Below are 11203 nucleotides of genomic sequence, written 5' to 3'. Positions count from 1 at the left end.
GAAGAGCCCCCCCACCCCCCCACAAAGCGCAGAGAGCCGGCGGCGATCAGACCCCCCCAGCAGGACATCCCCCTAGTGGGGAAAAAGGGGGGAAGTCTGATCGCCCAGGCTCAATCCTGATCGGTGCTGCGGGCTGGAGAGCCCACGCAGCACCGATATCTGCAAAAAGTATCATAAATTTCAGGGCAAACTTTCCCAGGGCTGGTTGCCTCATCTGATGCTTCAGGACAAGCTTCTGATAGAAATCAGTTCCTCATTTTAATATATTGTATGGCAACTGGGAGTTTTTCATCCCCTGGCAATACACCTGATACCTCATTTTTCTGACAGTTAGCCCATAACATTTTGATTGGTTCTACATTTACATGACGCCACGGCATGTGACATGAAACTGCATATATTGTATAAAGATCACCAAGCGGGGACACAGAATCGCAATATTACCATACATGGGAAAAAGAGAGTGTACTAACTAAAGCAGGTCCTCTTTTCTCTTTTTCCTCATGGGACAAGTCCTCCGGTGCTCCATAGCAATGAATGGAGCATCATCTGATATCTAAAAGCCCTGACAGGAAAACTACAGTAGTCTGCTGCACTCAGGGTTTAATCTCAGTGCAGAGAGTGGGCTCATCGTCATGATAGTGAACTGATGTATGTTTAGTATGGCAGTTTCAAGATTCCAGCTGATACCCTCCTTCCCATCAATATTATATTGCCTGTAGCCCAGCTACTCTTCATCAGAATAGGGTTTCCTGACAGCTCTCAACCTTCATGTCAGTATAAGGTTGCTGGCACCTCCCCCACACCCAAAAAAATATCCAGCAGCAGCAAGCAGAAGGTTGTCTTATCTGTCCTGCCACTGCACTCCCTTCTCTGACAGCACATCTACTCCTGTCTCTCATGGAACATTACAGCATGCTGGCAAGTCACAGGAACACTGGCGCTGTGGGTAGCTATGGTGACAGGGACACAACATTGAACAGTTGAGTTAACACCTTTTACTCCATTGCATGCTCTGCATTTGTGGAAGCTTACTCTGCCACCTCTCTAACTGCTTTCACCCCAGACAGTCACTAAATTTGCCACCCGAATCCTCCTTATTCTCTCCTCCAAATACCTTTATCTTTCAAATCACATGACCTTACCATTCATCCAGATGATCCATGGGGCAGAATCACACCCAAAGCCCCTTTGGCTTCAATTGGTGCTTCCACACTGTACACCACCTTTGCCCAAGACCCATGGCATTCTTTCCCGAGAATCTCAATTTTGCTGTTACATTACCACACCTCCAATGCAGCTCATCACACTCCCCTTATCCATAACTTTTACTATACTGGTAGGAATGCTTAGTTCCAGCCATGTCTCCCTTCCAATCAGAGTCAAAGACAAGAGATTTGACACTCATATGAGGCTATGCCACTGCAGTTGCGCTGCACCACACACGCACACACACACACACACACACGCACAAACACACACACACACACACACACACACGCACGCACGCACGCACGCACGCACACACACACACACACACACACACAAACACGCACGCACGCACGCACACACATACACCTTTCTACGGAGAAGCTTTGAGTTTGTTGGAGGGTTGGAGGAGAAGGCAAACTTGCTCAACCCTGGAGATGGGCTTTAGCACACTAATACATTACATGGCATTGACTTCCAAAATAATAGCAATGTTTGAATATAACTAATATATGTTCATTAAAACTAGTTCCAAGCTAATACAGCACAGGCCCTACTATAATTCCAAAATAGAATGTATACTTTGGGAACTGAGCAAGTTCTCCAACTTTTCCATAACTGTGATGTTTAAATGGATAGATTGAGAGTTATTAGAGCGATTTTGACTTGTTGCCTGAGCCAGGTCTTTACAAAACTTCTTCTTTCAGCTCTCTGGTAAAGCAACGTTAAACTGTGCTGTGAAACCGCTGAATTTGCCAACAACATTCAGTGATGTGGAAGAGGAGACCATTTGTGAATCAGCAGGATGGGGCAGAACCAGGAATGAGCAAGGCAGCACTTCAGACAAGCTATTGGAAGTCAGTCTGCCTGCTATAAGTAGAGACGAATGTGCTAAAAAGTGGGATCCTATTAAAATCACAGAAAATATGATGTGCACTCTGGATGCCGCAGGAGGAAAAGATACTTGCAGAGTAAGTATATAATACTTCTGTTTATGTGGGAATATTCCTATAACTAGATTTGTATTATAATAACCACCAGGGATGCTTATTACAACCTCGTAATTACAGCTCTGCCGTAATTACAGGCTGATTTCTGCAATTACAACCTCAATTAAGGATGGTGAGTTCAAATGCATCCGTAGTTGCATTTGCATCCGACCCGTAATTCCGTGTTACGAGCAGTAATTGTGAGCCGTAATTGTAACCAAGGAAATGCTATTTTGTATTTGTTCTGAGTGTGGGAATTTTTGTTTTTAAATTGATGTGGTGTCCCCCTTCCAAGCCTCTTTAACCCCTTGTCCTTCCTGCAGGCTGAGATAGCCAGAATGTGGAGCCCCCAGAGCCCTTGTCCAATTCATGGACAAGGGTCTCTTTCCCACCTCTGGTGCCCCTGGAGGAGGTGGGGTGACAACATCCTGGGGGGTCATGGAGGCATCTGGGAGTCCAGTTTAAGGAGAAATGAGTACAGAGGTAAATAGTACCCCTTACCCATTTTCACAAAGGGTTAAAGAAATAAAAATGTAATCACGAGAAAAGTCCTTTAATATTCTTAATTAACCATGAATACTGGAGGATTTAGGGGGCCTTGGAAATTAAAAGATGCTTTGGCTCTAGCCATACTTAGTATAGCTAGAGCTGTGCGGGGGAGCAGCGGTGTATGGCGGTGGGTGCACAGAGATCTTAGGATATAGGCGTGGCACCATCTCCGAGGATATTGGCATGGGAACAATTTTTTAAAGGTAATTACTCATTTTTAATTACGAATACAGTATAGATCTATACTAGGGGTGGGACGACAAATCCTGCGAATACACGAATCCCTCGAATATTAGGAAATATTCGAGATTCGTGGATTCGAATCCCGACGCCATTTTCCACTATACGAATCCGCCAAATCCCGACGCCGCATCGCCGCGCATCCGCCGCTCGCACTCGTCCTCCTCTGACCTCCCCCCTGACCCCCCCCCCCCGCACCTCCTCCGCTCGCCCCCCCCCCCCCCCGCCCGCATAGTTAGCATCCACTCACCTATCCATAGCGGAAATCTATTAACCCTTCGCACACTCACATGCAAATGTTCAAACAATTGCATTCACAGATTCACTCATCCAGGCACAACTGTTATCCCTACAGCTAAATTAAAAGCCAGGGTTTTAGTTCACAGAAGAATGCATTCTTATGCTTAATCACCTATACTGCGCAGAAGTACCCAGGTAAACATAGGTGTCCTAACTCTGGCCCTGTAACATGCATAGTGCAGACATGCAAACACATTCATTGCATCAAACCTATCAATGGATTAGGAGCACACATCCTAACTTCCTCTCCTGGGAAAGACAGTGCATCTTACCAATCGCACAAGGGAGCTAATGTTATGTGTCCATGTGCACCATGCGCATACACCAGCATAAGCTGTCTGCATGCTGACAAACATACAGGGGAAGGGGGGAGTGCACCGAATTGGACCCTAGCCACAGGGGTCAATGATAAGAATAAACATACATATATCCAGGCACATCGCCTCTAGTTAGGACATTAAATAAATTATTAGGGAAAGGGAGGTGCTGAAGGGGGTGTGGCTAGAAAACAGCAAAAATCTATTAACCCTTCGCACACTCACATGCAAATGTTCAAACAATTGCATTCACAGATTCACTCATCCAGGCACAACTGTTATCCCTACAGCTAAATTAAAAGCCAGGGTTTTAGTTCACAGAAGAATGCATTCTTATGCTTAATCACCTATACTGCGCAGAAGTACCCAGGTAAACATAGGTGTCCTAACTCTGGCCCTGTAACATGCATAGTGCAGACATGCAAACACATTCATTGCATCAAACCTATCAATGGATTAGGAGCACACATCCTAACTTCCTCTCCTGGGAAAGACAGTGCATCTTACCAATCGCACAAGGGAGCTAATGTTATGTGTCCATGTGCACCATGCGCATACACCAGCATAAGCTGTCTGCATGCTGACAAACATACAGGGGAAGGGGGGAGTGCACCGAATTGGACCCTAGCCACAGGGGTCAATGATAAGAATAAACATACATATATCCAGGCACATCGCCATTTGCATGTGAGTGTGCGAAGGGTTAATAGATTTTTGCTGTTTTCTAGCCACACCCCCTTCAGCACCTCCCTTTCCCTAATAATTTATTTAATGTCCTAACTAGAGGCGATGTGCCTGGATATATGTATGTTTATTCTTATCATTGACCCCTGTGGCTAGGGTCCAATTCGGTGCACTCCCCCCTTCCCCTGTATGTTTGTCAGCATGCAGACAGCTTATGCTGGTGTATGCGCATGGTGCACATGGACACATAACATTAGCTCCCTTGTGCGATTGGTAAGATGCACTGTCTTTCCCAGGAGAGGAAGTTAGGATGTGTGCTCCTAATCCATTGATAGGTTTGATGCAATGAATGTGTTTGCATGTCTGCACTATGCATGTTACAGGGCCAGAGTTAGGACACCTATGTTTACCTGGGTACTTCTGCGCAGTATAGGTGATTAAGCATAAGAATGCATTCTTCTGTGAACTAAAACCCTGGCTTTTAATTTAGCTGTAGGGATAACAGTTGTGCCTGGATGAGTGAATCTGTGAATGCAATTGTTTGAACATTTGCATGTGAGTGTGCGAAGGGTTAATAGATTTTTGCTGTTTTCTAGCCACACCCCCTTCAGCACCTCCCTTTCCCTAATAATTTATTTAATGTCCTAACTAGAGGCGATGTGCCTGGATATATGTATGTTTATTCCTATCCATAGCGGAGCGCAGAGCGACAGACCTTTCGCTGACTTCCTGGTTCCCCCTAGTGACCGGCTCTTACAATGACGTCATCAGTAATAGCCGGTCCGGCCACTAGAGGGAACAAGGAAGTAACGAAGAGGTCTGCCGCTCTGCGCTCCACGGGAAAGGTGAGTAGATTCTTATGCAGGGGTGAGCGGAGGAGGCACAGGGGACGGAGGGGGCCGTGGGGGGGGGGGGGTTGGCGGTGAGCGGAGGAGGCACGGGGGGGGGGGTGTTCTACCTACCTACCTACCTACCTACCGGACACTATCCTTACCTACCTACCTACAGGCCGCTATACCTACCTACCTACAGGCCCCTATACCTACCTAAAGGCCCCCTATACCTACCTAAAGGCCCCTATACCTACCTACCCACCTAAAGGCCCCTATACCTACCTACCTACCTACCTAAAGGCCCCTATACCTACCTACCTACCTAAAGGCCCCTATACCTACCTACCTACCTACAGGCCACTATACCTACCTACAGGCCTCAATACCTACCTACCTACCCACCTACCTACAGGCCCCCTATACGTACCTACCTACCTGAGGGCACCTATACCTACCTAGCTACCGGACACTATACCTACCTACCTACAGGCAACTATACCTACCTACAGGCCACTATACCTACCTACCTGCCGGCCACTATCCTTACCTACCTACCTACAGGCCGCTATACCTACCTACCTACAGGCCGCTATACCCACCTACCTAAAGGCCCCCTATACCTACCTAAAGGCCCCTATACCTACCTAAAGGCCCCTATACCTACCTAAAGGCCCCTATACCTACCTACCTACCTACCTACAGGCCACTATACCTACCTACAGGCCTCAATACCTACCTACCTACCCACCTACCTACAGGCCCCCTATACGTACCTACCTACCTAAAGGCACCTATACCTGCCTACCTACATACCTACCTATACTTAAGGCCCTATACCCTGCTACCTATACTGAAGGTCTCTTTACCTACCTACCTACCTACCTACCTAAAGGCTCCTATACCTACCTACCTACATACCTACCTATACTTAAGGCCCTATACCCTGCTACCTATACTGAAGGTCCCTTTACCTACCTACCTAAAGGCCCCTATACCTACCTACCTACCTATACTTAAGGCCCTATACCCTGCTACCTATACTGAAGGTCCCTTTACCTACCTACCTACCTACACTGAAGGCACATGTACCTTACTACCTATACTGAAGGCCCCTATACCTAGCTACCTACCTATACTGAAGGCACATATACCCTGCTACCTATACTGAAGGCACATATACCCTGCTACCTATACTGAAGGCCCCTATACCTAGTTACCTACCAATACTGAAAGCACATGTACTGTGCTACCTATACTGAAGGCCCCTATACCTTGCTACTGATACTGAAGGCACATGTACCTTGCTACCGATACGGAAGGCCTCTATACCCTGCTACCTACCTATACTGAAGGCACATATACCCTGCTACCTATACTGAAGGCCCATATACCCTGCTACCTATACTGGAGGCCCATATACCCTGCTACCTATACTGAAGGCCCATATACCCTGCTACCTATACTGAAGGCCCATATTCCCTGACACCTATACTGAAGGCCCATATACCCTGCTACCTATACTGAAGGCCCATATACCCTGCTACCTATACTGAAGGCCCATATATCTTGCTACCTATACTGCAGGCCCCTATACCCTGCTACCTATACTGAAGGCCCATATACCGTGCTACCTATACTGAAGGCCCATATACTCTGCTACCTATACTGAAGGCCCATATACCCTGCTACCTATACTGAAGGCCCATATACCCTGCTACCTATGCTTAGGGCCCCTATACCTTGCTACCTATACTGCAGGCCCCTATACCTTGCTACCTATACTGAAAGCTACCAATATTGAAGGCACCCATACCTAGCTAGCTATACTGAAGGCACCTTTACCTCGCTACCTATGCTTGGGTACCTATACTGCGGGCAACTATACCACGGATCGCACAATTTTTATGTGCAGGATTCGTTAGATTCGGGATTCGAAAGGTTCGAGATATTCGAGAACCTTTTTAGATTCGGATCCGGATTCGGATTTGAAGAAATTGTGGATTTGTCCCATCCCTAATCTATACATTACACCATAACTAATGCTCAGGTTGAAAAGGACTATAAGCAAGCTGGTATTTACAAAACCTCATCAGTAACCCGCTAATGTACTGTCTAGGAGAAATTCTTCTAACGGATCCAGTGGGTCTTTATGCCCCCCGTTAGATATTACTATAGTCTACTTAGAGTAAATTAGAATGGTGGTAATGCAGTCAAGTTTCTTATCTATTGATATATATGTATGAATCTATGTTGTTCATAACATTAGTGATGCAAACCTATACAATATATAGCTTTGTAGTCTAGGATTTTACTGAATATAATGAGAATAAGGAAATAAAGAACAAAGGAGAACCAAACTTTAAACTTGATGTGAAGGATTGCGGAATGGCCGCATGCTCGGACGGCGTGGCGGCTAGTTCCGCGTCCAGCCCGGTGGTTTACGTGCGGCGACATGTGTCTGATGTAGTACAGCCTTCCTGTGCACATAGGCTGAGGAATACACGCGCGCGCGCGGAGAGACAGAAGCTTTATGGAAAACAGAGAGGGATCAGCTGACTCCCTTGGTCAGCTGATCCCAGGATGTATGCGGATTGGCTGGAGGGGCTGGGGCGGCGCTGATCAGCGCTACACTATATAACCACTCGCCTCTCAGTCTCATGTTGTCTGCCGTTGCAAATGCTTTACATGTTAGCACACAGACCTCCGTTAGATCTAGAGATGAGCGTAATTACTTAATTACGATTTCGTGAAATTTCGCGTAATTAGTGTAATTACGATTATGGCCGTAAGTACATAATCATAATGAAGAAGGATTTTGCGAAATTCCGCGTAAGCGTAATTTTCGCGTAATCTTCGCATTACAGTGGGTATCGCGAAATTACGTTTGCCTTGCATGCAACTGTTTGTAAGCATAGTTTACACCCTTGAACTGCGCATGCTTAGTTTTTACATTATTTAATGCGAAAAAGCGTTTATATGCGAAAATTTGTTAGCGTTCGTCTGACTACCGCTGATTCGCTTCTGATTGGCTAATGCGAACAAGTAATTTTTTATAGCTAATAACAAGTAATTGCGAAATTCGCGAAATTACAAAGAAATGCGAAATTACGGTATGGTTTAACGCGAAATTACGTCATGAACGAAACGCGAAATTACGCGTTGAAAATTACGCTTACGGTATTTTCAATTACGATTTTAATGGCAATTACGCTACCATAATTTCGCATTGTAATAGCAAATTTCGCATGCGTAATTATAGTAACGCGAAATTTCGAAAATTTCGGCTCACCCTAGTCAGATCCTACAGTGTGTTAGAACCAGGAGGACCTGGGAATTCACACTGAGCTAGATTACTCTCGCATACTGTGTCAATGCTATGTTATGCTATAGACTAGTTCCAGGGTGTTGTGACTACGGACCTCACGCCCAAGCCTAGGAAACTGTGTCAATGCTATGTTATGCTATATACTAGTTTCAGGGTGTTGTGACTACGGACCTCACACCCAAGCCTAGGAAACAGTGTCAATGCTATGTTATGCTATAGACTAGTTCCAGGGTGTTGTGACTACGGACCTCACACCCAAGCCTAGGATACTGTGTCAATGCTATGTTATGCTACATGCTAGTTCCAGGGTGTGGTGACTACGGACTGCACACCCAAGACTAGCATTGTGTACTTGTATTTCATTAGCCCGGTTCCAGGGTGTAGAGAGCTAGGATCTCACACCCAGTTAGGGCAAGACTGTTCTCCTTAGCAGCAGGGCATCCTGCAACCTAGCCTAGGTTCCTCTCCTAGGGAGCTTTGGCTACAGGGATTCACCCACAGTCTGGGGTGAATTCCCTTCATTATTACCTCCAGCCCCTCTGGTGGTTCTTACTCAAAGTGGTACTGTTACATCATACACTCATATCTCAGGTGTCCAGAGGTTAGACGTACCTGGATTATTGGTGATGCTGCAGATCATCCATAATCTGGTGTATATCTGTATTACTGGTGATTCTGCAGATCACCAATAATCGTATTCTCTCTGCGTGTTGACACCAATTGTTACACTTGAACTGCATTATAATGTTGGGGAAGATTATGAATAGGTTGTTAGATGGGACCATGTAGTATGTGGAAGAGTGTATTGTGCAGCCTACAGATTCCATATTGTCCGAGAGCATGGAAGTGCATCCTGCATACCATCCTCATTTTACCCACATTGTAATTGTAATATAATTTTCATTTCTATTCATAATTACGATTATGAACGTAATTATGGAAATTATTGTCAAATAGGATCACCACTTAATCTGCATTGTTTAATATGAAAAAAACATGTCAGCCTCCATAGCCTTCTCAGTTCAGGTGTGCTTTAAGGTGGAACTGAAGAGCGATAAAAAGCAAAGTGTTTCACTTACCAGGGGCTTCTGCCAGCTCCTTGCAAACTCCTGTCCCACACCGGTACTCCACGATCCTCCGTTCTCCTGCCTCTTTGTGTTCCAGCCCGCAATAGCGTCCTGATCTAATAGCGCAGGGCGCTACAGCGGGAGAGAAGGCAAAGAAAGCAACGCAAGGCCTGGGGTGCACAGGCGCAGTTGCTGTCGACTTGCAAGTCGATGGTAATGAAACTAGCTGGCGGCAGGAGAACGGAGGATCTTGGAGGACTGGCGCGGGACAGGAAGGCTGCATGGGTCTGGCAGAAACACCCAGGTAAGTTAAACACTTTGTTTTTTATAGTTCTAAAGTTCTGCTTTAAAACCTCTTTCTGTTAGTGAAGGCTTCATTCACAGTATGTATTGTATAACGTATGTTTTAAAATGTGTGTGAACTACAATGGAAACTAGACATAGACATTAATTCAGAGCTTGCACGCAGCGAGTTAGAATAACGGGACATATCACAACAAAGAGATGTGAACAGGCCCATAGAATTGTAAGGGCAGTGATCTGACATGAAGAATTATTATGCCATGCATCTGAACACTGTGAACCTAGCCTTACTATAAAAATCATCTACTGTATGTTGGCCAATGTCTTTTTGCTATGGGAGCCTTTTACTTTATACTGTGTTAATTACCGTGTAAACAGAAAACATATCACTTCACTGCAAACATATGGCCAACAATCAGTACAATCAATTTGATTTGTCTGTTTTTTTTTTTTTTGCCTAAGGGTGATTCTGGAGGACCTCTAATTTGCGAGGGGGAGCTCCGAGGAGTTGTTTCTTTTGGCCCAGAAAACTGTGCATATCCTGAATATCCGTCGGGATACGCTTTCCTCAATAAAAATATTGTCAACTGGATTAAAAGAGAAATCAAAATTGTCAACTGGATTAAAAGAGAAATTGAAAAGAAATAAAAATGAGCAGCTTTTGCTGACTGTTTGCTTTCATTGCTTGCTTGTGCATTTATTTGCTACCAATAATGGAATATTATTAGCTGTCTAGGAAGAGGAGGAGAAAAAACAGTTAGATTGCAGCAACAATTAAATACATAAAAAAACGAAGACCTCTTATTAGGTGAGAATAAGTCCAATTTCTGGACCATTTATTTTATAATACAACTGCAATTTTCTGCCTTGCTTTTTCTAGCATTATGTGCAAATAAATAAAGTATTTTATTCATTTTAGTCACCTTGTGGCTGTGCTTGTTTTGTTTTTTTGTTTTGTTTTGTATTAATTTTACAGGAAAATGACTTAATCATTCAGTAAGTGAAAGATTTATGAGGCCAGTAATCGACAGCAAGCAACGGGCATCCATCTCCCCCTCACCCTGCTACAGCATAACTAGACATGGGCACAGAAGATAACAAGGGGGGTTTCAGTTCATGCCAGGCTTCTGCCTCATTCTAATTTACTATTTAGGTGGTCAAACCTAGCAGTAGGTCCACACAATAGCAAAGCACTGGGGATGTGGGCCCACATGCTGCAAGATTGGAATGTTTACAGTGGGGATGATGTACTGTATAGCAGGATGCCTGCACTTGTCACACATGAAAGGGGGTGTCATGGTGGCATTTATACATGGAAATATAATGGTGGAATTTGTTATATAGGGGAACATAATAGTAGCACATGCAGATGCTCATTTACAGGGGT

The 11203-nt window shown here is 44.9% G+C and overlaps 1 long non-coding RNA gene across 1 annotated transcript; it reads left to right on the top strand.

Moving 5' to 3' along the window:
- Positions 1 to 731: 731 nt before the first annotated feature.
- Positions 732 to 10651, top strand: LOC137528067 (uncharacterized). Its single transcript, XR_011023264.1, has 3 exons — positions 732 to 982; positions 1917 to 2180; positions 10279 to 10651. It is a non-coding gene; the product is annotated as an uncharacterized lncRNA (long non-coding RNA).
- The last annotated feature ends 552 nt before the right edge of the window (positions 10652 to 11203 follow it).

This window comes from Hyperolius riggenbachi, chromosome 1 (assembly GCF_040937935.1).
Source record: "Hyperolius riggenbachi isolate aHypRig1 chromosome 1, aHypRig1.pri, whole genome shotgun sequence".
Classification (NCBI taxonomy): domain Eukaryota; kingdom Metazoa; phylum Chordata; class Amphibia; order Anura; family Hyperoliidae; genus Hyperolius; species Hyperolius riggenbachi.
The sequence above is the reverse complement of the archived record's forward strand: the minus strand, read 5'-3'. Positions and strand labels throughout refer to the sequence as shown.